Source organism: Sus scrofa, chromosome 13 (genome assembly GCF_000003025.6).
Source record: "Sus scrofa isolate TJ Tabasco breed Duroc chromosome 13, Sscrofa11.1, whole genome shotgun sequence".
Lineage (NCBI taxonomy): Eukaryota > Metazoa > Chordata > Mammalia > Artiodactyla > Suidae > Sus > Sus scrofa.
The window spans coordinates 113,353,581-113,379,535 of record NC_010455.5 but is presented as its reverse complement, the minus strand read 5'-3'; the positions used below and the strand labels follow the sequence as shown (position 1 = coordinate 113,379,535).

Below are 25,955 nucleotides of genomic sequence, written 5' to 3'. Positions count from 1 at the left end.
CCACTGTGGGGGGCCAGGGGTCAATCCCACACCTCCACAGCAATGGGAGCTACTGCAGTCAGATTCTTAACTCACTGTGCTATAGTGGGAATTCCCCTTACAATAAGCTTTTATTTAAAAGAAGTTGACAGTTCTATCTAACTAGCAAAATTAGAGTATAATGTATGACAACGACAACAAAAAAACTGGATATTTAGATCTAAATTGACTTTTTAAACTTCCGCTGTAAAACTAAATGACACGATTTTTCTGTTTTCTGAAACATACTACTTAACATGATTTCATTAAGGCAGGAAAAGGCGGGACACTCCTTAGAGCCTAAGCTGTGATGACTAGGTATTATCATAAGTGCTTCCTAAAATTAAGCATCTTTATGCATTATCAGGTCTCAGACAAAGAGGATAGCCAAAAAATTTAGTACTCAGTGTGACATAAGAGTGACCATTCAAGCAGCAACTGTTTAATGCACTGCTCTAATGGAAGGAGAGGCTTTCCTCTAACATTCAAGTAGGTTTATTTGGAATATGCTTCTCACATTCTTTTAAGGGCTTTATTAAATTCATGCACACACATGCATTGATTAATAGAAAAATCTGGAAAAATTCCTTCAAATATTGATGTCATTGTTTCATTTCACATAGTAAACAGTGAGGCTGAACATGATACCAAGAAGTATTAAGTTTACCAAATGGTATGTTTTTTAAGCCTGTCTCAAAATATAATAGGATTTTTAAATTCAATTTTCTTTGTGCCAAATTATGACCTTTATAAGTCTGTGCCTCCGTGAGATGATATGCAATAGACTTATTTTGTAATTATACAGTATTTGCTTATTTGACAATACTTTTTATTGAAAAAATCTAATGCACATGACAAATATTGTATGAGTAAACACACACACACAAAAAAAATCATTCTTTGAAATCTCAAAGTAGCATTCCTAAGCTCTATGAAGAGGTTTAGGTCCCTAAAGCCAAGAGGAAAGGCTGGAAAAGAGGAAAGGAGGGAGCAAGGAAAAATAAATGTGCAAAATGAGTTGTATATTTCCTTACTGTGAGTATAGTGCATGTTTAATAGGATGAGATTTCAGTGCCCTAAGAATATAAATGGCTGGAGTCTGTATTTGAAACTTCAAACTGAAGAGTAAGGGTTGTGGCTACTTTTATCTTGGTGAGCTACACTACCAGTACAGAAATGTTTTCTAATCCTAGAAGAAGCAAGTAACTTTGAAATGTTTGCAATAAACTGCAATAGAAATCTCATCTCTTATAATTTATACACATGTAATTAATACCATTCACATCCTTTACAAGTGGTTATATGTCATTTCATTCATTTCCAAATGGTTTATGCCATTTATTCAGCTGTTCAACCAAAAGTTCAAGAGAACCTTCCATTCTAAGTATTAAAAATAGATGAAACAGGAGTTCCTGTCGTGGCTCAGTGGTTAACAAATCCGACTAAGAACCATGAGGTTGTGGGTTCAATCCCTGGCCTTGCTCAGTGGGTTGAGGATCCGGCATTGCTGTGAGCTGTGGTGTAGGTTGCAGATGTGGCTCGGATCCCGCGTTGCTGTGGCTCTGGTGTAGGCAGGTGGCTACAGCTCCGATTGGACTCCTAGGCTGGGAACCCCCATATGCCACAGGAGCGGCCCAAGAAATGGCAAAAAGACAAAAAAATAAAAAGTAGATGAAACAAAAACAATCAAAAATTTCTGAACTCAAAAGGGCTAACTTCTTGTAGGCAAAGTGGAGCAGTGAAGTATTTTTTACATCAATTAGTGCTAAAGAAAAGATAAATAGGAACAGTGAATAGGGAGTGTGTGTATCAGGAGGGGTTGTATAATTTTCAGTACAGTTGCAGGGAAAACATTAGGGATATGAAAGAATAAACCACACAGGAGTCTAGGAGAATGAGCCCCAGAGAGAAAGAGCTGTCCTCTTTCCTGGCCCAGGACCAAGAGGTGGAACAACCCATCCTGTGAGAAGCAGTAAGAAGGAAGAGGATTTTAGATGAGGTCAGAAAGGCATAGTACGGACTCCTACCATTGCACGCACATGCATGTATGTGTTTCTGATGATGGAGAGCCTGGTGGGCTATTTTAAAATTTAAGTAATTTTACCTAATAACACTCTTGTAAATGTCAAGAGATGAAATTGTAGCTTCTCTGTCAGTTTCTTATCCAATTTTCTGAGAATGTTGCCACCCAGAGCTGATATAACACATGAACCTTCAGTATCTTGGGATTAAGCCCTCAACTCTGTTAGGCCTCAAGCTTGTAGAAAGACTTAACCTTAGGGTGGTTGTCAAGACTGATAAAAACATAAGGAGTGAAGATCTAAACAGGGGGGAAGAGAGGATTTAGGAAAACCTCTGCTGCTCCTGAAGAGCTTTACACAGCCAGGGCAGTTGTATATAAGAAGGAGTACTTCTGAAGAGCCTAGAAAGGAGTCAGGAATGCAGTTCAAATTCTGAGATTTTTCTCCAAATGGAGGAATGAATCAGGATAGCTATCACAAGAATTAGGCAATTTATTGATTGATTCAAAGAAGTTTGTACACCTATGATGTGCTGGACGAGAGAAACATAAAATGTATGTAGCCGTATCTAAATTTACACAGTGGTTTTTGTTAAACCACAGAAAAGTTAAGTATACTTCAAAAAATATGGACATTAAAATCAATTTTCTTACACAAAGGCTTTGCTGGGCATATGTTCTGTCACAACTACTCAATTTTGTCGTTATAGGGTGAAAACAGCCATGGACAAAACTATAACGAATGGATATGGCTTTGTTCCCCCCCAAATCCTTTATTTACAACATCAGGCAGTAGGCCAGATTTGGCCCAGGGACTGTGGATTTTCGATCTTCTTCAAAAAAAATAAAAAGATAATGGCCATAACACATTAATTATGAAGAAAAAGTTTTCATGTGACTGTATAAAATGTTTATTCAGGAATAAATATTTTATTTCTGAATTAACTCACAATGCCGCAAGGATATTAGCCAAATTCTGTTTCCTCTATAGGGATCTCTGCTTGGGCACACTCAATATGTGCTAAACAAAATACGTTCATTAATCTTACTGGCATTGCTGCACATTCCTGTTCCTGTGCCTTTTCTGAGGAGTAGTCTTTTACATTGTAGCTGATAACCTTCATGTCGACTGTGATGATGACAGCTTTTTCTATTTTTCTATGTTTTCAACTTATATTTTCCAAACATGCTGCTTTAATAAAATTATAATTCTTAATAAACACATTGGTTCTCACAAGTGTAATCCTACAGTATCCGAACAGTGCAATCTACCAGGAGAACGTCAGGAGAGACCTACTTTCACATTGTACTTGAAGCACTGTTAAAACACATGCTTTTGGCACTCACCACACTCCAGGACCTCTGCTGTCCCTATCATGTACCAGCAAGCCACCTCAGACTTGATAAAGCAAAACGGAGAAAATTTAGAAGGATCCTGGGGCATCTCCATCAACAACAAAGCTGAGCTATAGGCCAGAATGCACCAAGGCTTCAGATACCACTTGAGCTATATACTCAAATACCACCCCGATGCTACAACTCTCTTCTCTAATATTCGCTGTATTTTTCTCTTTCTATGTATTAGATGTCTATATAGTCAGTGTAAAATAGAATTGTGGAAAATGACTGCATTTTTGTATGGGAAGTAGTCCACTGACAAAATAACAGCTATTGAGGTAATCCTCAATGGCTTCTGTGAATCCCTCAGACTGTGAAACTTGGGATCATCAGAACTGGTCTCTCTTTAGTTCCTGAATCTCTGTAAGACTGTATTAGAAGCCCACCTTGGGGCCCATAAGTGATGGCCAAGATAATAGAGCCATATATAATTATGGGACACACACCTCCACAAGGGGACTCTATGAATACAAGAAAAATAAGTCAGTTCCCAAAAGAATGAGAGGTATGTTAATACAGTAAAATCAAGAAATATCTCAAGAGCCAAGACATTTCAGCAGGAAGTTAAAATCTGGTAGTTCTGAAATTATAGTACCATTATATTTTTAAAAGGTGGTAATCTCTTTATTACTTTATACCAAACATTATGAAGTAATTGTGCATAATTTTTAAACTGGGCGAGTAAGGAAGTTATATGTGGGAAACCAGTGAGAGATGCACAATTTAGGGGCATCTACGAGCCTTGAAATATCCTGTACTTAAAGAACATTCTCACTTTATGATACTAGATGAGGTACTGCTAAGAATAGAATAAATAAACAGCTAGGGTAGAAACTGCTAAATCATTCCATTAAAACCACTAGGTAATAAGATCTCGTTGGCAACAACTGGTTTCACATTTCCTCATCTGGCCAAGAATTATTTGATGATAGCTGGTAAAACCATTATTTCAGACAAAACCATTGTGTTTCTCCATCTTTATCTTTCGAGATATGCATTCCTTAAATTCAGATAGAAAATGGCACCACCTAAAAGCTGTATTAGGACTTTGCTGCCCAAACAACTATTTTGAAGCAATAATACAGGAGCAAGACGGGGTGATACCAGCCCAAGTTGTGGAAACAGACTGTAGATGCCAAATGAAGGTCAAGTGCTTTAATCCTCTTAGATAGTAATGTTCTCTTAGCAAAACATTCCCCAGTGTGTACTTATCCCTTTGGAAGATGTGGCATAATTGACTTTGAGTAAATAAAAATAAAGCTGAATAGTTTTAGACCATATGGCTGTTGTCTAACATTTTATTTATTTGAACTACAGATAGCCCACAGTATCCCTCTGTCACTCCCTTAATCTTTCTGTAGAAATTATAGACTATAAGCAACATTGTTCACAGGTTCAAAACACATGTTGCATAAAATGATCAAAGTATTCTGTATGGGATTAACCAATTTCCATCTCTCAACTGTGAATGTATCGATTCTAATGGCTGTCCCTTACTTTGGGGGGGGGGGGTAAACTCCCATCCACTAAACATAGCCTGTGTGATTAAACTCAAAGGCAACCAAGAAACATTTCAGCAAATAAAATCAATTTCTTAAGCATTATTTTATCGCCATTTTGTTTCTCTTCTTGTTGTTATGTGGTATTTTGTAAATATGTTATTTGGATAGTAATCTGATAAATAAACTTGTTATAAAGATTTAAAAAAATGAGTCATGGCACAGTGGAAACGAATCTGACTAGGAACCATGAGGTTGCAGGTTCATTCCCTGGCCTCGATCAGTGGGTTAAGGATCTGGTGTTGCTGTGAGCTGTGGTGTAGGTCACAGATGTGGCTAGGATCTGGCATTGCTGTGGCTCCGGTGTAGGCCAGCAGCTACAGCTCCAATTGGACCCCTACCCTGGAAACCTCCATATACCATGAATGTGGCCCTAAAAGGACAAAAAAAAAAAAAAAAAGATATAAAAAATTCAAATAATACTGCTTATGTTGTTAGAAAGATCTAGGTTTTGCATTGAGAAGATTAGCCAATAGATGTTGCTGTTGGATTCTTGGCATCCATGAATACATAAGTGAGCAAGTATTTTGAGACTACCAGGTGATAGCCTATCCTCTTCATTTATCATTTAAGAAAAAAAATAATATAAACCCAAATTAATGAACATCAGTCCAGAGGCAACAGCAATTTTAATATTTTCATAGTTGTGCTAGTAAATAGCCCTGTCTTCTTTGATTTACTATAAATTTACAGATTCATTCTTTGCATTTTAAAAATATGTATTTAGAATTTATATTTTAAGAAAATGGTTGAATGAATCACAAACTGCTAAGAAATCAGAGGAACTAAGTGTCCTGATAGTGTGACAATATGATGGTTAATTAAGTCTGACCATAATGAAGTATTCAGGAATTATCTCTTTATAGCCAGTACAAACTATTCATACCAGATTGAGAAAAATAAAATTTAAAGAGTATTCTTGGGACTTCTCATTGTGACTTAGCAGATTAGAAACCCTGCTAGTATGCATGAGAATGTGGGTTCACATTCCTGGCCTCGCTCAGTGGGGTTAAGGCCTCAGGTTCAGCCCTTTAAAAAAAAAAAAAAAAAAAAAAGAAGAAGAACTTCTATATGCCACACCACTGCATATGAAAGTTCCTAAGCTAGGGGTCAAATTGGAGCTACAGCTGCCAGCCTATACCACAGCCACAGCAACTAGAACTGAGCCATACCTGTGACCTACGCCACAGCTCACAGCAACACCAGATCTCCGACCCACTGAGCAAGGCCACATCCTCATGGATACTAGCTGGATTCATTTCCACTGAACTACAAAGGGAACTCCCCCAAAAAACTACTCTTTTATCTAAATTTCTGATGCAAGACCAAAGCTATTTTTGGACAATCTCAAATTCTGTGAATAAAATCATTCAAAACAAATATAACTTTGCAACATAGAGCTTTTTAACACAAATTTTGATGGCAAAAATAATGTTTTAGAAAAATTGAAAAATTCCTAGGTTTGTTATACATTCTAATTTTTTCTTAAAAATAAAAACCTTTTAAATACAGGTGCATAAATTCTAGCATTGGGAGCTAAACGCTATAGTCTGCAGCTATCTTGAACTTCTTTCAAAGAAAGCAGTAAAACATTTTTCTTCAGAAAGGCCAAAATAGTTACATTGGTAACAGTTTCTGATATATGTCAAATCAGCATATACTCTTCCTGCCTAATGATTATTTGGTCCCTGTTTTTTCTTTATTAGGATTAGAAAATATGATTGTCTTTTATAGTGGTTTATTACCAAATTAGCATTTTAATATGCAAATTGATGGTATGTGGCGATTTCGTCCAGTGGGCAATAAACACACCAAAATTAAGCACTACTTTTACTAAGTTTGAAGAACACCAATGAAAATTACTACTTCCTCTGTTCACTCTATCCTCTAAGACAGCAGTTCTCAAGGTATGATCTTGGGACCAGCAACATCAGTATCACCTGAGAATACCAGAAGTGAAAAATCTATGCCCACTCTGTTCTGAGTCAGAAACTGGGACTAAAACCCAACAAGTTGTGTTTTAATATGCCCTCCAGGGGTTTTTGAGGCAGCTAGAGTTTTGAAACTACTTCTCTAACAAGAGAAAACTTAGCACAAGCATTTGGTCATCATCTATGATTGGTTTTATATATATATGTATGTTAGAGGACTACCATAAAAATATTTCATTTGGGCTTGCCTTTTTCAAAAAGTAAATAAGGAGTTCCTGTCGTGGCGCAGTGGTTAATGAATCCGACTCGGAACCATGAAGTTGTGGATTCGATCCCTGCCCTTGCTCAGTGGGTTAACGATCTGGCGTTGCCGTGAGCTGTGGTGTAGGCCGCAGATGCGGCTCAAATCCCACATTGCTGTGGCTCTGGCATAGGCTGGAAACTACAGCTCCGATTGGACCCCTAGCCTGGGAACTCCATATGCCACGGGAGCAGCCCAAGAAATGGCAAAAAGACAACAACAACAAAAAAAAGTAAATAAATACATATACTTTCACAAAATACGTATATTTAAGGGTAAAAAAACTATTTTTAAACGAAGAAAAATACCAGTTTTTTCTTTATACCAGTTTTTACTAAGAGCACTCAATTTGCTCAATATAAGAATATAATTTTCTAGTGACTCTCCATAAGCAATGATGGCTTGACCAGCATGAAACTAGAATGAATCCTAGGAGGTCGAGTGGCTTCTTTTCCCCTACTGCATAAAACCCAAACTCTTCTAAATGGAACACAAAGCTCCCATCACTACAGGATCCAGTTTCAACTAGGCCATGGTAGATTGTTAGCCTAATTGATTTTTTTCCTTTTTATTTTATTGGCATTGAGTTGACTTACAAAATTGTATTAGTTTCAGATGTACATCAAAGTAAATCAGTTATACATATATACATTCCCTTTCAGATTCTCTTCCCATATAGATTATCATACACTATCAAGTAGATTTCCCTGTCCTATACAGTAGGCCCCTGTTACCCATGTATTATATATAGCAGTGCGTATATGTCAGCCCCAACCTCATCATTTATAGCCTACTTGATTTTTCATCAGCCTAAGAAACTATATTCCTAGCTCCAATATTGGCCTGGGGCAAGGGCTCTTTAAGTCCAAGAAATCAGTAATTCCCAAGTTTGGCTGATGATCTGAATCTCTTGAGGAAGTGTTTCTAAAATAAAGTTTTTCAGATCATTCCAGACCTAAAATCTATAGCCCCAGGAAACGTGTTTGGAGTTATCAGCTGGGTACAATTTCTTGGCCCCATCCAGGAGTAGACTAGGACCTTCACCTGATATCCCTAATGCTATTCAGCTGAAGGCTAAAGGCAGCTTGCACAGCTGTCCTTCCTCCTGATTTTCCTACAATTGGGTTTGCTTTATATCTTCTCCTCAAGCCTACTAGGTAAGTCCATTTTCAGCCCCTCACTTCTCCCAACAGTTCTGGTTTAAAATAGGTTACTTACTTCAAAACTCACAATCTGATACTTGTTAATTTGTAAACTGATACAAATTTACTAGCAGTGCAATTAGTTACATACATATCACTCCCTTTTTTATGGCACCTAGGATAACATTTATTACCTCTGTAAAGAACATAACTCAGAACATGTTAAGATTTGGGAGAATGGAGAGACATCCCAGAATGCTTAATTTGTATCCAAGATTATTTACCTTCAAAATCTAGTTTCTATCAAAGATAACAGGCTATATATAACATTAATCTTTCTAATAAGTGACTAAACAAATAGGAATTTTACAGTGATAAGACTAACTGTGCAAAAAAGAAAATTTAAAAAAACCTAAAAGGAACTTCTATACTCATCCACAGAAAGCTATGCACACATAAGAATGAACAAGTCATATGCTCACAGCATCCAAAGAGAAAAGGCTTAATAAAAATATGTCCAAATACATCTGGGTTTTGTTGAATATAAAATGCAAACAGTAATAACAATTTGACAAAGGAACTTTTCAATATTTCAGAAACTACATCCCTTCTTTTAGTAAAAATATCTGTTCAACTGATTTAGAGGTGGCTGTTAAAAGCCCCAAGGGCCCTGTACACTTAGCAGGAAGATGAAATGTTTTTTCTCTCCGCTTTCCTTCTACCTCAGACTCCCAATCACAAAGAACTATGTTCTATGAAGAAAATGAAAAACAAAACAAAAAGGCCTTCCACCAACTATGTTTGGGTTTAGAATCAGGTTTAAATAACTTGGAAAAGCCCTAGAGTAAACATGCTACATGACGCCAAGAGAAATGACACAAACATGCTCAGCTTTAGATAAAGTTCAAATCAAATGAATCATTCAAGAAGAATTTCCTGTACCTCTGATATATGTCCAATTTTTGGTTTGGAAACGACTCAGAAAAGTATAAGATACAGTCCCTGGTATTCATGATCTAGTTATGGAGGCAAGAAATTATTCAAAACAAACAACAGAAGAATAATGAAAGAACACTCACCCCACAAAATGAATTATCAAAGATTCTGTCAGAGGCATAAGTACCAGAGGGCAGAGAAGGCAAGAGTCAGGGTGCTGGCGTCCTCCTGGAAAGCTCCTTAGCACTGGAGGATTGTGGGTAGGTTTAAAAAGCTTCAGTTTCAAATAGGCCTAATCAAAGGGAAAGGCATTCCAGGTGGGAACTGTAGTAAGTAAAGATAAAGAGGTGATAACAAGCAGGAAGCCTGGCAAGCTGGAATCACAGGATTTCGAGTCAGAGCAGTAGTAAGTATTTAAGGCTATTACACAGCTCATCTTAACCACGGTAGATATTTCAAGGTGTATTGCAAACTCAGTTTACTGCTTTAAGCCAAATGCTGTTACATCTTACCAATTAACTTAGGAAGCGTGATTTTTTAAATATTCTGAAGATGACTTATGGCAGCGGCACTATTTCCAAATAAGCCCATCGACTTCTTTAACAGCAAAGAAAAAATGATCATAGTTGGCCTTCAGTAGTTACAGGTTCCATAGGTATGGTTTCAACCAACCTCAAACACAGAACCTGAGGACACCAAGGGCTGACTGTACTTTGCTTTTTTACAGAAGGGACTTGAGCAACCATAGATTTTGGTTTCCATGGAGGTCCTAGAACCAATCCCCAGTGAATATGACAGATGATTGTGTTTTGACTTCTTAAACCTACAATAAAATGAAATACATGTACACCAAATTTTAAATAGATGTATGTCTATAACATTTTTCTTTCTTTTTTATTGAAGTATGGTTGATTTTCAATGTTGTGTTAGTTCCTGGTGTACAACGAAGTGATTCAGTTTTACGTATATATATTCTTTTTCACATTCTTTTCCCTGTGCTATAAAATGAGACCTTGTTGTTTAGTATATAATTTCTTGAAAAGCCTTTTCCAGCTTATTACTAACATGGAGAGCTGTAATTGTCTCAAGTGGAAGTTTGACCAATAATAGATGCTGTGAAAGTATCAACCTAGTTTCCAAAGTTACAACATTTCTCAGGCAGAAGTGTTTTCGGAGATTCCAGTTCTCCCAGGGTGACTTAATCTTTCTCTCTTCTGTAGTACTTTATACTTTGCATGTATATAGAGTACAAATCTTATACTATTTTGTTGTTTATTCACTCATTTAAAAAGTATTTACTGAGTACCTAGTATATGTCAGGAACTTGAGAAATGTAATGGGGAGCCAAACAAAGATGATCCCTTTCACAAGGGGGTTAAATCCAAAAGGCAGATTGAAAGTGAAAATTAAAATAGATAATTATAAATTGTGGTCAGTGCTATGAAAGAAACACTCATGGGGCTGAAATATAGTCAACACATAGTGTACAGGTCAAAGTCATTTACACTGGACCTGAATGAACTTCCTGGCCCCTATTTCTGACTTGACCACTTACGACTAGCTCTTTGATTTTGGACAAGTTACTAGCGTTTTTCTGCTCAGTAGATATACTTGATAATCAGGGTAAAAAGAGCACATCATAAAATGTAATTACTTAGAACAATGCCTAACCTATAGTAAAAACATAGAAATCACTGTCAGTATAATTTCTATAACCTTCCATTATAGTGAAATAATGGCAAGAGGAAGTGCCCACTGCAAATAATTTTTTTTTTTTTTTTTTGGTGGGTGCCACAGGGGATATTTTGAGACAATAATTTACTGTTTTTACAATCTTACAGACTACATTCTCATGGACAGTTTTGTAGTTGAAAGTAAATGACTCTAAGGCTCTATTTGATGCTGAAAAGCTGAAATCTTCAAGTGGAATAATTGTCTTTTTGTGGAATAACAGCTGCAGAAACAAACACCCAATATTGAGCTCAAATATGTGGGGTCAAGAAAGTTATAGGATATTAGGAAAAATAAGGAGTGAGCCATTAGGTAAATGTATAAGAAAGAGATGTCTGACCTCCTAGCAAGGTGGAAAAAGGCAAATTAGTGAAAAGAGTTGTGCTGTATTCAGGAAGGCTCACTAAAACCAGGAAAAGTACACACAGGTAGAGATTATTTTATCCCAATCACAAGTGGACTAGAGGAACTGAGCTTTTTAAACTTGAATGTGTGAATCACCTGGGGAATCCTGTGAAAAAGCAGATTGTGACTGATGAGGTCTGGATCAGCCCTGAGATCGGACAAGAATACCTCATTATTCAGAGGAGCTTGTTAAAAATGCCAATTCCCAGGCCTAATCCAAGTCTATGCAATCAGAATCTGATAGCAATATCTCTAGATGATTCTTAGGCACATTCAAGTTTAAGAGGCACTGAAATTAGAGCTGGGGCTATTTATTGATGGTGATCAAACTATTCTAGTTTGCCGAGAACTCTCCCAGTTTTAGCCTGAAAGTCTCCTCTCTGGGGAATTCCCTGGGCCCCTGACAAATCAGGACAAGTTAACTGGTCATGCTAGCTATTGATTCCATAAATAGGACTGGAGTTTTCTATGCATGCTGTGGTGTGTTAAAGGTCATGACTGTGACAAGTGCATTAAACATGTGTTTCCCAGGTTCTGCAGGCTGAATAGTCTTGAGCAAATCACTTCTCTTTTCCAAGCTTACTTTCCTTATATGTGAAATTTAAATGATACCTACCTCACAGGCTAGTTTTAAGGATTAAATGAGTTATAATGTAATTGAGCATGGACCACATACAAAAAAAAAAAAAAAAGGTTTTAAAGTGTAACATACTAATATTGAAAGTTCTTATGAAATAAGGGACTAAGATCTCTTTGTTATGGTCATGCTCTAAGTATAACTGATTATAATTATGGAGTCAGGATTCAACTCAAGACAGGAAAGAAAAAAAGAATAAGAAGAAAACAAAAAAAGGAGGGGGAAAAAATAAAGGAAATAATTGTGGTGAGAAGGATACAGAGGTTAAAAGTACTACTCTAGCAGTAGGTACTAGTCTAGCATGACTATTTCTACCAGAGGTTTAGAGATGACTCAGATGCTTTCCTTTAAATATTGTATATGTCTGTTATTGAGCTATTATGGGAGAGTTAAGTAGTTGTGACGGAGGCTGCATATCTGGCAAAGCTGAAAATGTTTACTATCTAGCCCCACAGAAAAAAAGGTTGCCAACTCCTGATCTATGGAATCTTAGCAAGGCCTCCAAAAAGATCCTATGGAACATTTAGATTATGGATAGGCTTGCCTATACTTCTACTGTGGTACCATCCTGTGCTTACTGATCTATCTTCCACAGATGAACTGAATGGTTATCGAGGGCAGGATTCATGTCGTATTTACCTTTCAGTCTCCAGAGCCTAACAAAGAAGGTGGTTCATAAAAGCTGGTCAACACATGGATGCTGAACTGAACTGAGCTCCAAGTTGACATTTATGTATATTATATATTTTAGATGTAGGGCAGGGCAGTGAACTGGAAGAATAATTCATATTTCTTTTAATAGGTACTTGATCCTCTGGTTAAAGCTGACTTCTGAACTAACAGCTAATTTGCTATTTTTATGTTTTTCAAATCTACCTATCTGGCACATCAATGAAAGGTAATTAAATTAGAGAAGTTCTCCATTTGAGAGAGAAAGCATTCTTGCATCCTCCTGCAAAATTCAATGACCTAAAAGCAAAAGGTTGTATATAAGAATATCAGTTTGGCAATAATTTTAATATTGGAACATGTCCATGTCCAAAGCTTGAACTACCTTAGTTAACATTACACATGCCCTTTCAGTAGCTGATTAGCCAATGGTATTCTAAGTATTTACCAGGTACAATTCAGAAGCCTAATTTCTGTAATGCATTTATTATTCCGTAAATAAGTCTTAGCCATTATTTAAATTCATTGCTATTTTGATAGCTATCATACTATTTCAATATCAGGGAATAATATGGCCAGTGGTACTAATTAAGGGGTTATTCTATGAATAACTGATGCATGTATTAGTAAGCATTGAAAGAGATATACTTTCTGGAGTTCCCATCGTGGCTCAGTGGTTAATGAATCCGACTAGGAAACATGAGGTTGTGGGTTCGATCCCTGGCCTCGTTCAGTGGGTTAAGGATCCAGTGTTGCTGTGAGATGTGGTATAGTTCATAGACATGGCTCGGATCCTGCATTGCTGTGGCTCCGGTGTAGGCCAGCAGCTACTGCTCCAATTAGACCCCTTGCCTAGGAACCTCCACATGCCGTGGGTGCAGACCTAGAAAAGGCAAAAAAACAAAAAAACAAAAAAAAAAAAAAAGGGAGAAATATACTTTCTTTGGTAAATTGGAGTGTACAAAATTTAACACATTTCAAATAAATCTAACAACTGTCAAGGCCAAGACTCCTTAGGAAAAGCATGTATAGTATAAAAGACAATCGTAAAAATAAATCTTTGGAGAGAAAATTGAAAAATATTTACCTTTTAAACATGTAATTTTCTCCCCACTAGCTATTGTCATTAGCCTGCTTTTTAATGTTAATGAAGTAAACCTAATTTTGGAAAACTTTTATAATTCCAGACCTGTAGGTGAGAGAAAAATATATTACATTTATATTAAAATCCTAGACATGAAATAGAGTAGAGGCCTTATTAGCTACATTATTCTGCTTCAATTCAAACTAAAGGAAATAGAATGTGCTTCCTAAATTCTGGGAAACTAGTAGTACACTCATCAACAAAAAATTGTGTTTATACTTTTATTTAAAAATTTAATGTTTTGGCTTTTTATAGTAATCTTAAAGTTACAATTTTTAAATTGGCATTTCTCAGGCAGGATGAACTCTACAGGTAGTAAATTTCCTTATAAAGGTTTAGTATTTCTACAGGTTGATAAATGGTTTTACTTCTTCTAATAGATGATTAGTCTTCATTGCTACAAGCATAAATACAATTTGACAATAGTATTGCAGGCAGAGTTTTAGCTCTGAACAGCATATACAAATAGATTAAAATATAGGCTTTGCCTGCAGTGGGAGGTGAATCTTGATTTAAAAAAAAAAAATTGTGCTTTGTCAGACAGGAAAAATTCTAGCTAGAAATGAATTTACCATGTGTTGAAATATTGGTTTACCACGAGTTATTTGGGCAGACTCTGCTCCAACATGTAGGTTATTTCCACTAAGAAAATTTGTAAGCCGAATATATGTAATGGTTATATTGATTTGAACATGAAGTCAAAATGTATTAAGAGTTTAAGATTCTATTGACTTGCACCAAAATTCATTGATGGAGGGCAAGTGGAAATCTAAGTGTAGGATTCACTTTTTGCAGGCTTACCTGTTTATTGCAGGCCTTTGAAGAAATCCTTTTCCTTCTTTGAACCTGAGTTTCCTCAGTTGTAAAAGGAGGTGTTTTGCTTAGTAGACAATTAACATCTGAAAAAGCTTGTCTGCAATTTGAATTCTAAAAAACAACCTGATTTTGTGTGTTTGGTGTGATAGGGATATGAGATTCCAATAAATATATCCCAGTGTTTGGTTGACTCCATTCATCTCCATCTTTCCTCATCTGTAAAATGGGCTAATAATAGAGCACCTCATTGGTGGTTGTAAGGCTCAAATAAATGTGTATATCATGCACAAAGCATAATGCCTGATATACAGTAAGTGCTACATAAATGTTTGCTATTATTGTTATTATTATAGAAAGCAAATCAACTAAATTTCAATAACCAGATGCTGGTTTACTTTTGGAGAAGATTAGAATAAGAATAAAGGAGTTTTCAGATAATGTCACTCACATTGACTAGAACTTTTATGATACCAAAATATAAAGCATGGAAATAATCTTAATCCAAAGAAACATAATTAAACACACTAGTTCTGTTAATTTCACCGGTCATCACCATTTTTGTTTGTTTTACTCCTTTCTCCTTTGATTGTTTGATTTTTGTTTAAATCTCCCTCTCTTTTGTCTTTTACTCTTTCAATTTAGACTTTCTCTTTTTTCTCTTTTTATAATTATTCACTCTCTTCTTTAAGGATTAGCAGTTTTTACCTGTCTGCCATTATTGCAGATAACCGCTTGAGGGTACACATGAAAATGGATGAACAAAACAGGCTTTAGAATGAACTCTCAATTATCAAGGCTTTGGTAATCTTCAACAGGCTGGGTAATTGTTAGGCATACAACTCAAGAGGAGGGAGCAGCAGTACTCAGGTAGGCAATTCCAAAAGCATTCAGTGTGCACCAACCTTAATTCAGTATGTTTTAAAAAGAAAACAGGGAGCATAGGTAAATCAAATAGCTATTTGATTAGAGAAAGGTTGGTCAACAGAATTTACATTGCATAAAAATGGTAATATAAAAACTGTAATATACAACTGATTTCCTTAACATTCAGTATGTCCTAATAAAAGATTGTTTGGTATGTCCTCTAGTGCAATGGGCAAATGCAACCTCTGTAACCCCTTCCTCCCTCCTAATTCTTCTGACTCTCTTTGTCCCAGGACATGTAGTCAGTTGAAAGTGTCTCCACTTACATATTTTTTATATATTACTGTTAATCATTTAACACTGCCTCTTCTCTGGATTACTCAACCAATCACCCCAGATAGGATTTATTATTATATTTTAAAATAAATAGATTTTATTTATTATTAGATTTTATTTATTATTATTTATTATTAGATTTTAAAATAAATAGATGTTAAAATAGATTTTTAAAATAAATCACTGTCTCTCTCCATGTTCACTACTTTTTTAAGTCATAACATATGAGCAATTTAAAGTTTAAGATTTTAAAAATTCCAATTGATATGCAAACTAGCTGAATACAAGATATCCTAATCGAAAATTCCATAATATGTTTTTATCTCATCCCGTAAGTGCAACTTTCAAAAGCCCTGTGAACAATGCCATTACTCATTGCCTGTTGTATTCTGAGTAGTGTAATTGAGGTCAGAAAATTATGTGATGAAAGTATGAGGTCTGAAAAACCTGCAATTCATCAACACAAAAGAACTGAAAAGCCAACACAAACAACTTCCCTAAGCAAATGATGTGCTTGTTCATTAGGAAAAAAGGTTAACAGAAGTTTTCCTCTTTTGAAAGGAAAAACTAAATCCTTTAAAATTATAAGTTTGATTTCCATTCCATAAGCTTTTAATTTTCTTAACTAATAAAATGAGGAAATGCATTTATTAGATCAATGAGATTATTTCCATGACCACACTGGAAAGAAAAATAATAATCTGACTGATGTTTTTACTTTATAACCAATTGGCCAAGCTGTGTAAATCTATCTAAAATAATTTACTTGGGAAATACTCACTAAAATGAAAATTATGCAATTTCATGAATCATGTTTTTTCATCACATTTTTTGTTTGCCATTCTTTCTCTAGTTTTAGTTTTTTTCTCTTCTCTGCCTTTTCACTTTGTCCCTAAACTGCCAGAATCAGTAAATGTTATAGGACAGTGTAAATGAACCTTTCTAAACCCTGAAGCATAAATAGACAAAGAATCACCATTCAGTCTGGTCTCACCACATCTGATGGGCTTAGACAAAAGCAACTTCTCAATAGTACTTAACACTAACAAGTGATTGATACTATGAAGAAACTACGAAAAGAATTGTTGACAGATAAAGCAAATAATAAATACGTTGAAAGCTATATAAACTGTGAATATAATTCTTATTAAAATAAGATATATTAAAAACAAGGTGTCCCTAAATAAAATTAAATTTTTGATAATTTCTAAACTTAAATTGACTCAGATTAATGAAATTACAGTCTGGTTAAGGAAATTATTTTCTTTTGTATCTACCACAGAACAGCTGGTTAACCTCTTTGCAGATGAGATTCCTATAATTTTATATCAGCAGATCCGCATTTTGGGTTTCTTTCCCACCCCTCTGTGGAAGAAATCTCGGTTAAATATCCTTTATTATCATTCAGTTTTTGCTATACTTTTACATACTGGTCTGTGTCATTTGAAATTTATTATACCTAACTGTGCTAATTCCTAAAAGAATGGAAGGGTTTAATTTGTAGAATAAGTTAAAACAATGTTAATAAAATTCAGAAATTTAAGTGTCAAGCAAAATGTGATATATGTATATATGTGTATGAGGTAATTATTCCAAAAAATCATTGCTACCTACAAAAATAAATTACTTCTTTTTTTGGTTGCTATATTTTAAAGTGTTAAGAATATTTAGAGATATGGAATGCCACAGATAGATGAATACTAAATGAATTACCACTTCTGATTTTATGCCCAGGACATTTTTTCCTCATCTTCTGAGGCTCTTTAATACATTATAGGGTAATAACATATCTGCCAGCTTTTAAGATATCCATGATTAGAATCAAGTATTCACAAACACCTAACCAAATGCTATTTTCAGTTTCTCAGATAAGAGATTTGAACACAGACTTGATATTTTTAGCCATTTGGGGGGTTACATGTACTGAATACTGTCACATACACAGACACACACCCCTATTCATATTCACCCAGGGCCTGTGAATATGCCCTTATTGGAAGTAGAGTCTTTGCAAATGTAATGAAGTTAAGATGAGGTTATACTGGAGTCAGGTGAGCCTATAGTCTTAAAGTCTGACATTCCATAGAATAAAGGTTGGACACAGAATCACAAACAGGAGAAAGTCACATGGTGATAGAAGCAGAGACAGTAATGATGTGTCCACAAACCGAGGAATGCCAAGGACCACTAGCAACCGCAAACGCGTAGGGAAAGCCATTCAATGGTTTCCCCTACAATCTTCAGAGAGGGTATGGCCCTGCTGACATCTTGATTTCAGACATCTAGCCTCCGGAACTGTAACAATATGTTTCTGTTGTTTTAAGGCACCAAGTTTACAGTGCTTTACCTCAATAGCCCTGGGAAACTAATATACATATAACATTTTTCAAATTTCTTTTTTTCTTTCTCTTAACAGCAATGATTTACACATCTTTCTATGCAGGCTATATCCTAATAGTGATGTATACAGACAAGAATCCTCAGCAGAAATGGAGGTTTCTCCATGAAGTCCACTTGGGTCACCTCCTTGAAGAAGTCCCCCTGATCCCTGTGACTTGAGCAGTTTTTAGTATCTCATGTCATTTGGTACAATTGCAATTTTATATTTGAGTTTGTCTCACTCACTTGGATAGAGGCCCCAGGAGAACAGATACTTGATTTGCTTCTGCTTCCTGTCTCCCCAGCTTCTAGCACACTTTGTGACTCATAGTAGGGAGAAAAATGGGAAACAAATGAATGTTAATATCTTTTGCTGTCTCCAATCATAACTCCCCATTTTTCCTTTCGAATCACGTAATTTTTTTCTAGAACTTCTCTTAATTTACTTACTTCCTTTGTACAACTCTTATTATTCTGCCTCATAGGGATTCTTAAGAAAGGTTAGGGAGGGTATATTTTTTTCCTAAAATAAATATGCCTGACTTCCTTCCCTCCTACCCCAATTGCATTATTCTGGGAGAGAAGAACACAGACCTTTTGTTGTTTCTGTTTTTAAAATCTCTTCGTGTTCTTTATACGCCCAATTCAATTCTCTTCCTCTCTGGTAGAGGGGACTAGAGGAAAACAGAGGACCTGATATAGAGCCCTAGAGTTCCAACACTTCCTAGTAAAATAAAATTAAGCAGAATGGTTCATTCATTGCCCCTCTACATGGCCATCAAAATATATCCTAAATCACGTGATTCTATGCTCAAAAAGATTTCTTTGCACTGAGACACTTAGAGGCACGCCTGGTTACATTTTATATATTTCTTTTAATTTTCATTTCAAAGTGGATAAATATACTCTTCAATCAGTGCATTTTATTCAGTTTCTAAATACTATATTAACATAAATTTCCATACTTTAAACATATTTTTTCCTAAGAAAAGAAAACTTTTAAGAAGCTGATTATTATTTTAGGGCCATTAAAAAATTAAAGAACATATTTGTAAATTTAAAGAATAATCTGAGAGAAATGAAGGAGAAATGATAAAACCATCTCCAAAATGAATCTCTATTTTTGCTAAAGTATAAAAATGCATTGGGTTTGTACAAATGGAAGCGCAATAAATACAAACGCACAAGAACATCTTATCCAAAAACAGATATTATCTGTACCAAAAAAAGTACATTACCTTGTGAGTTTAAAATATTTATTGGACTTGGAAACAAGAAAACTTTCTTGAGTGTTTCATTGTTAGTAAACCCAAGAAATTACATTGCTTCAAATCAACAATGATCTTATCACAACTAATCCCCACTTTTTCCCAGTTCTTATTTCACAATAACAGAAAATTCAATCTTCAGGTCTGTCTATGAGGAGTTGTAGGTCAAACTCAACAAGTATAAAGGTGGTTCTCAAAGCTCTAAGTATAGAAATGATAAAATCCTACATCCTAATTCTTTTTAAATTAATTTGCATTATATTTATTGCCATATCCTCAGGGTCGTGGGTGTCTTTTATTAAGCCTTGAATTAAAGATTGATAGATCATTAGATATCAAAAGTAATTGTTCTAACAGATCATTCTAGGAAACTAACTATGCCATGTAAGCCATAGTATCGCTTAGTACAATAAAGTAGTAAACTATGGTTTATTTTATAATTTGCATTTATTCAGGTCAGTTTTTTAGTATGACCTTTTCAATGACTGTGAGGATTTTCAGTGACTCAGATCTACCACCAGGGAAAGACTCACAGAAAAATAATGCTAGAAACACTGCATTCATACAGACATTGCCTTTTCTGGAGGTTTTATTTAGTCATGTGCAAACATGCACAGTAATAGTATGCATGACACTTAATTTGAATGCTAATGTTTCCAAACATAACACTAACTCATAGTAAAGAGCATTATGGGTCTGTTCTCTCAAGTGAACAATAAGGCTTGTGCTCTTCTGTTTCAAATCAACGTTATTCTCAAGGACGGCCTTTATCACTTCTATCTCCATTCAGAAGCATATTTTAATTGCTTATTCTCTTCTGGATTCTTTCTCCTTCATCTGTCTTCCAGCTTTTTATTATTTTGCATACAGGATGATAAGTTTCAGAATAGAATGTAGAATATATCTGATTTTACTGAATGGCAGCTAATATTCTTATACAAAGTTTAAATAAAACATATGCTGAATTAAGAATACTAAAATGTCTCTAAAAGAATATACTTCCAAAAATATAAGTTAAGCTTACAACTCTATTTTCTCCTATGTCTTTGAGCAACTAAGCTATTTCAGCATCCACATATGGATGCCAAGAATGTGGCTAAGTATCTGTCATTCATGTTTCTTCATAATTTTGACACATCAAAGTATTACCTGGATTATTAGTAATTTTATATATTTTATTAGACTCAATTTTAAAATGTAAGTGCTTATTTTAAAAAGGAATTTTATATCATTACAGAAGATGGAAATTCATAGTCAACCTAAAAAGAAATACAAAGAAAATAAACCTATGATATTAAATTTTAAATGAATTTTAAATCCCCATTACCAGAAGATAAGCTCTATGAAGGCAAGAATTTTGTCTCTTATTCACTGTCCCACCCCAAGCACTTATAGTAGTACCTGGCATATACTTATTACTCAGTAAAACTATATTGTGTAAATAAAGAATAAATACACTAGAAGGTAAATTAAAAATATTGATCAGTTTTGTGTTTTCTGTTCCACAAAGATAATTTCATAAATCTGAAGGGTTTTTCTTCAAATAAATTCTCACTCATCTCAAGGCAGAGGAAGTTCCTACAAAATATGATAGAAACTGGTATTTGTATACAGTATATATATATATGTGTATATATATATAAATGCTTATATGTTTATTCATCGCAACATGTTTATTTTCAGTAGTGAGCAGGATTTTATAATGCTATTGCTTAAGGTTACATTGTCCTAATGTTATTATTATATAAAATTCAACAATGCCGTTTCCAAATTGACAAAAGTTCTAGGGCAGTGCTTTTCTCTTCTGAATGCAAATAGAATCACTAGCAGAAATTTAAATAATACTGATACCAGAGTCTCACATACTCCAGGTCAGTCAAATTAGAATCTACTGGAAATAAGGCCAACCATCAACAATCTTTTTTTAAAAGTTCCCAAATGATTAAAATTGTGCAGAAAGTGCTGAGAGCTACCAATCTAGGATGACAGCAGTGAACACCATTTGTCTATGTAGAATATGACTCCACCAGTCTTGAACTTTTAAAATGTATCTTTATACAACCCAACTTTCCCCTGTTTTATCAACTTTGAAATGAATTTCTCAGGTTTCCATATATACAATTTTTACAGCTATCCTTATTCAAAACTATCTTAATAAAAAGTAATCCTTCACTTTAGTTTGTTATATAGAACTTCTATAAAAACCCTCCAACCATCTCTAATATTTTTGGAACTAAAATCTTCTGAATTGATTTAGAAAATAATATTTATTTCCTGTGAGACACAAAGCTTCCTTTTCTAACTCCTTCTCTTGGCTTCAGGATTAGTAAGGATAGCATGTAAATTATGCACTGCATAACATAACAGTTAAAATATATTTCAGATGTGACAATGTGACAGCAGTGCAGCCCACAGTTGTGTCAACATAATCAGATAAGGCAGAAAAATATCCTAGGTTGCCAATAACTTAAGAAACATTAAATCAATGGTTTAAATTCAAGGCCAAAGTGGGGAAGAGTGTTTATCAAAGGGACACGGCAGTCATAGACGCGGCTCGGATCCCGTGTTTCTGTGGCTCTGGCGTAGGCTGGCGACTACAGCTCTGATTTGACCCCTAGCCTGGGAACCTCCATACACCGCAGAGTGGCCCTAGAAATGGCAAAAAGACAAAAAAAAAAAAAAAAAAAGGGACACGGCAGAGCTGCATTCAAGGAAATTCAATTCTCCTACATGAACTCTAAGATCTATCATTTGGATAATGCTTTGTTTTATTCTCATGTAAATTAATTTACCTACACATTATGCCATGTTTTTTCAACAGGAAATCTGCTTTTGTGGTTTCCATAAGGGATCTATGAACCACTGTTATTTAAGAACACTAAGTGAAACAGTAAAGATGTATTGTATTAGAACAATGGGACAAAACCTAGATCTGTAATTAAAATAAAAAAATTAAAACAGAAAGTAAAATGGCCTTACTATATATGAAGGTAACCATTTTCCTTCATATATAGTGAGGTGAGGCATGAAACCCTATAATATCTGATTTCTCTGTTTCCACATGTAATTAACAACCAATACATCTTTCCAAAGTATTTTTGCCTATCCCAGGTTATAGTCTTACTGCACCACCTCTTTTGGGCCTTAGATATTTAAGCTTAGATTATAACTAGAGCCTTTGGAGTTTCCGCTGTAGTACAGCAGAAATGAACCCAGCTAGTATCCATGAGGATGCAGGTTTGATCCCTGGCCTCGCTCAGTCGACTGGGGTCTGGCATTGATGTGTGCAGCCCAGATTTGACCCCTAGCCTGGGAACTTCCATATGTCTCAGTGCAGTCCTAAAAAGGAAAAAAAAAAAAAAAAAAAAAAAAAAAAAAATTAATTAGTTAAATTTAATTTAATTTAAAAAAAACCTAGAACTTCTGAACTTGTTTTCTTGTTTTCTAGTATTCATTTTTCACATTACTGGCTGATTATTATTATTTTTTTGTTTTTTGCTTTTTAGTGCCGCACCCACAGCATATGGAGGTTCCTAGACTAGGGGTTCAATCGGAGCTATAGCTCCTGGCCACAGCCACACCCACGCCAGATCCAAGCCAAGTCTGCGACCTACACCACAGCTCACGGCAACACCAGATCCTTAACCCACTAAGCGAGGCCAGGGATCAAACCCGCAACATCATGGTTCCTAGTCAGATTCCACAGTGACACAAAGGGGAACTCCAAGATTAATATTTTTTAAATCCATTATTGTCACTTCCACCTCGTCCTGGTAAAAATCTCTTCCTACCTATCAACAACATAAAAGCCAAAAATCTATTATCAGACATTTCAAACCTTACCTGATTTTATTCTCAACAAATTGTTCATCACATTTTCTTCCTTCTCTTTTCTATTTTTTTTTTTTTTTCTTTTTTGGCCGCCCCATGACATATGGAGTTCCTGGGCTGGGGATCAGATCCGAGCCACAGTTGCCACCTATGCCATGGCTGCGGCAACACTGGATTTTTTAACCCATTATGCTAGGTCTGGAATTGAACCTGCATCCTGGTGCTGCAGAGACACCACTGATCCTTTGTGCCAGAATGGGAATTCCTCTTTTCTAATTTATTAAACATAGAGATGCCACATTAAATTGCTTTTTATGGAACAAAGTGTAAATTTGTTTCTACCATCATATAATGTGAAATGTGAAGCTAGAAAAATTTGCAATTAAATCCTAACTTATTGGTTGTGTGCCCCCCCACCCGAAAATTCATATGTTGTAATCCTTAGTCCTTCTACCTCAGAATGTAACTTTATTTGGAAATAGGGTCATCGCAGATGTAATTAGCTCGGATGAGTCATGCTGGCTTACTGTCCTTATAAAAAAGGGAAATTTGACACAGACACATGAAAACACACACAGACACACACAGATATGCACAAGCACAGAGGGAGAACTATGTACTATATATCATATGTGGTTTTATAGTCTAAAAGACCCTAACAGGGCTCTCTGATGATTATTGTTTTTTATGGTAGAAAACACCCAGATACTAATTCTAAAAGGCCAGATATACTATTTTTTAATTAAGAATGAATATTTTATTATTGTATTTATTTTATCAGAGTTGGCAAATATTCTTTAAACTCTCTATTTCTGCACATGCATTGTTGGACCATGAAGGACCATTCATGAATGTGTTTGTATTAGTCATAATACTCTAACCACCAATGGTCAGTGGCCACAATGGTCATAGGCAGTGCATTAATTTTGCAAAATTTGATCATTTCCATTTGGAGGAGTCCTAACTCCTGTGGTCAGAAAACACAAGACAGCTACATCATCTTCATTCTCTTGAAAGCCTAAATCTAGTTCTATGTGTGCCTAGAGTGCAAAATTTGTCCATGGGGAAAGAAATACTCCCTACTGATCTTCGTTCACTGGTACTCAAATTTTTTTTTTAATTTAGTAGCCTGTAATTAGGAAGTAATTTGCTCTCAACACATGAAGTTATAATTCCAAGCTATGTTGAAACACTGCAAAAGAAGCAGTTTTGGGAATGAATTACTAATTAGAAATATTTCTAGCTCGAAAAAAACATTAGAGATGGAGTTCCCTTCATGACTCAGTGGTTAACGAACCCATCTAGGATTCATGAGGATGCGGGTTCGATCCCTAGCCTTGCTCAGTGGGTTAAGGATCTGACACTGCCGTGAGCTGTGGTGTAGGTTGCAGATGCGGCTTAGATCTGGTGGTGTTGTTGCTATGGCATAGGCCAGCAGCTATAGCTCCAATTGGACCCCTAGCCTGAGAACTTCCATGTGCCGTGAGTGCGGCCCCAAAAAGCAAAGCAAAAAAAGCAAAAACAAAACAAAACAAAACAAAAAACAATTTCAGAGAATTTTCTACACTGTCCAAATGCTAAAGTCCATATTAATTAAGTTATGCTACCTAGTGTTAGCAAAAACTTCAGTTTGAGTACAAGATTATTCAGGAGTTCCCGTCATGGCTCAGTGGTTAACGAATTCTACTAGGAACCATGAGGTTGCGGGTTCGATCCCTGGTTTGCTCAGTGGGTTAAGGATCCAGCATTGCCGTGAGGTGTGGTGTAGGCTGCAGACACAGCTCGTATTCTGCGCTGCTGTGGCTCTGGCGTAGGCCGGTGGCTACAGCTCTGATGGGACTCCTAGCCTGGGAACCTCCATATGCCACGGGAGCAGCCCTAGAAAAGGCAAAAGACAAAAAAAGAAAAAAAAAAAAAAAGATTATTCAGCTTCTAACTATAGGCTAAATTCTACAACTTAATAGTAAAGATAACATATTATGATTAATGTACTATGAGGAATAAATGTAAAAATTTTAGCTAGGTTAACTTTATAGCGATGATCAAGTAAAAATATAGTAACAATTTTAGATAAATGTAATGAGAATATGTACATATTTATATATGTATATATACATCTACATGTTAGACAGGGAATGCCAAGTATTTTCTAATAGTAATCTATATAATCAAAAGTTCATATATGTCTAGAAAGTTGCAATTTTTATTACTTTCTATATAATATCTATTTTAATCATTTAATATAAAGTTGATCAGTAACTTGCTAAGTATTCAAACATGTATTTTTATTTTCTAAAAGTGACTCATTTCATATAGCCAAAAAACAAATTTATAGATGTCATGGTCACTAATCAATTATCAGCAACTCAATAAGGATTCTGATTTTGACATACTACACTTTTTCAAGAACTTCATTTCAAATCTGATCCTAGATAATATCAATGGAAGCCTTCTGCTTTCACTTACCAGCATTAAGAAATGAAAGCCTTGAGTTCCCATCATGGCTCAGCAGTAACGAACCTGACTAGTGTGCATGAGGTCATGGGTTCTATCCTGGCCTTGCTCAGTTG

General features: G+C 35.4%; 1 protein-coding gene across 10 annotated transcripts in view; it reads right to left on the bottom strand.

The window, feature by feature from the left end:
• Window positions 1-25,955, bottom strand: part of NAALADL2 (N-acetylated alpha-linked acidic dipeptidase like 2) — a 1,365,504-nt gene that overhangs the window by 836,079 nt on the left and 503,470 nt on the right. The window contains exon 1 of one of the 10 annotated variants that reach the window (XM_021071193.1): window positions 9,449-13,496. The exons of the other annotated variants lie outside the window; for them this stretch is intronic. The gene's annotated coding sequence lies outside the window, so the exon portion shown is untranslated. Of the gene's footprint in view, window positions 1-9,448; window positions 13,497-25,955 lie in introns of those variants that run through there. 10 annotated transcript variants of the gene reach the window in all.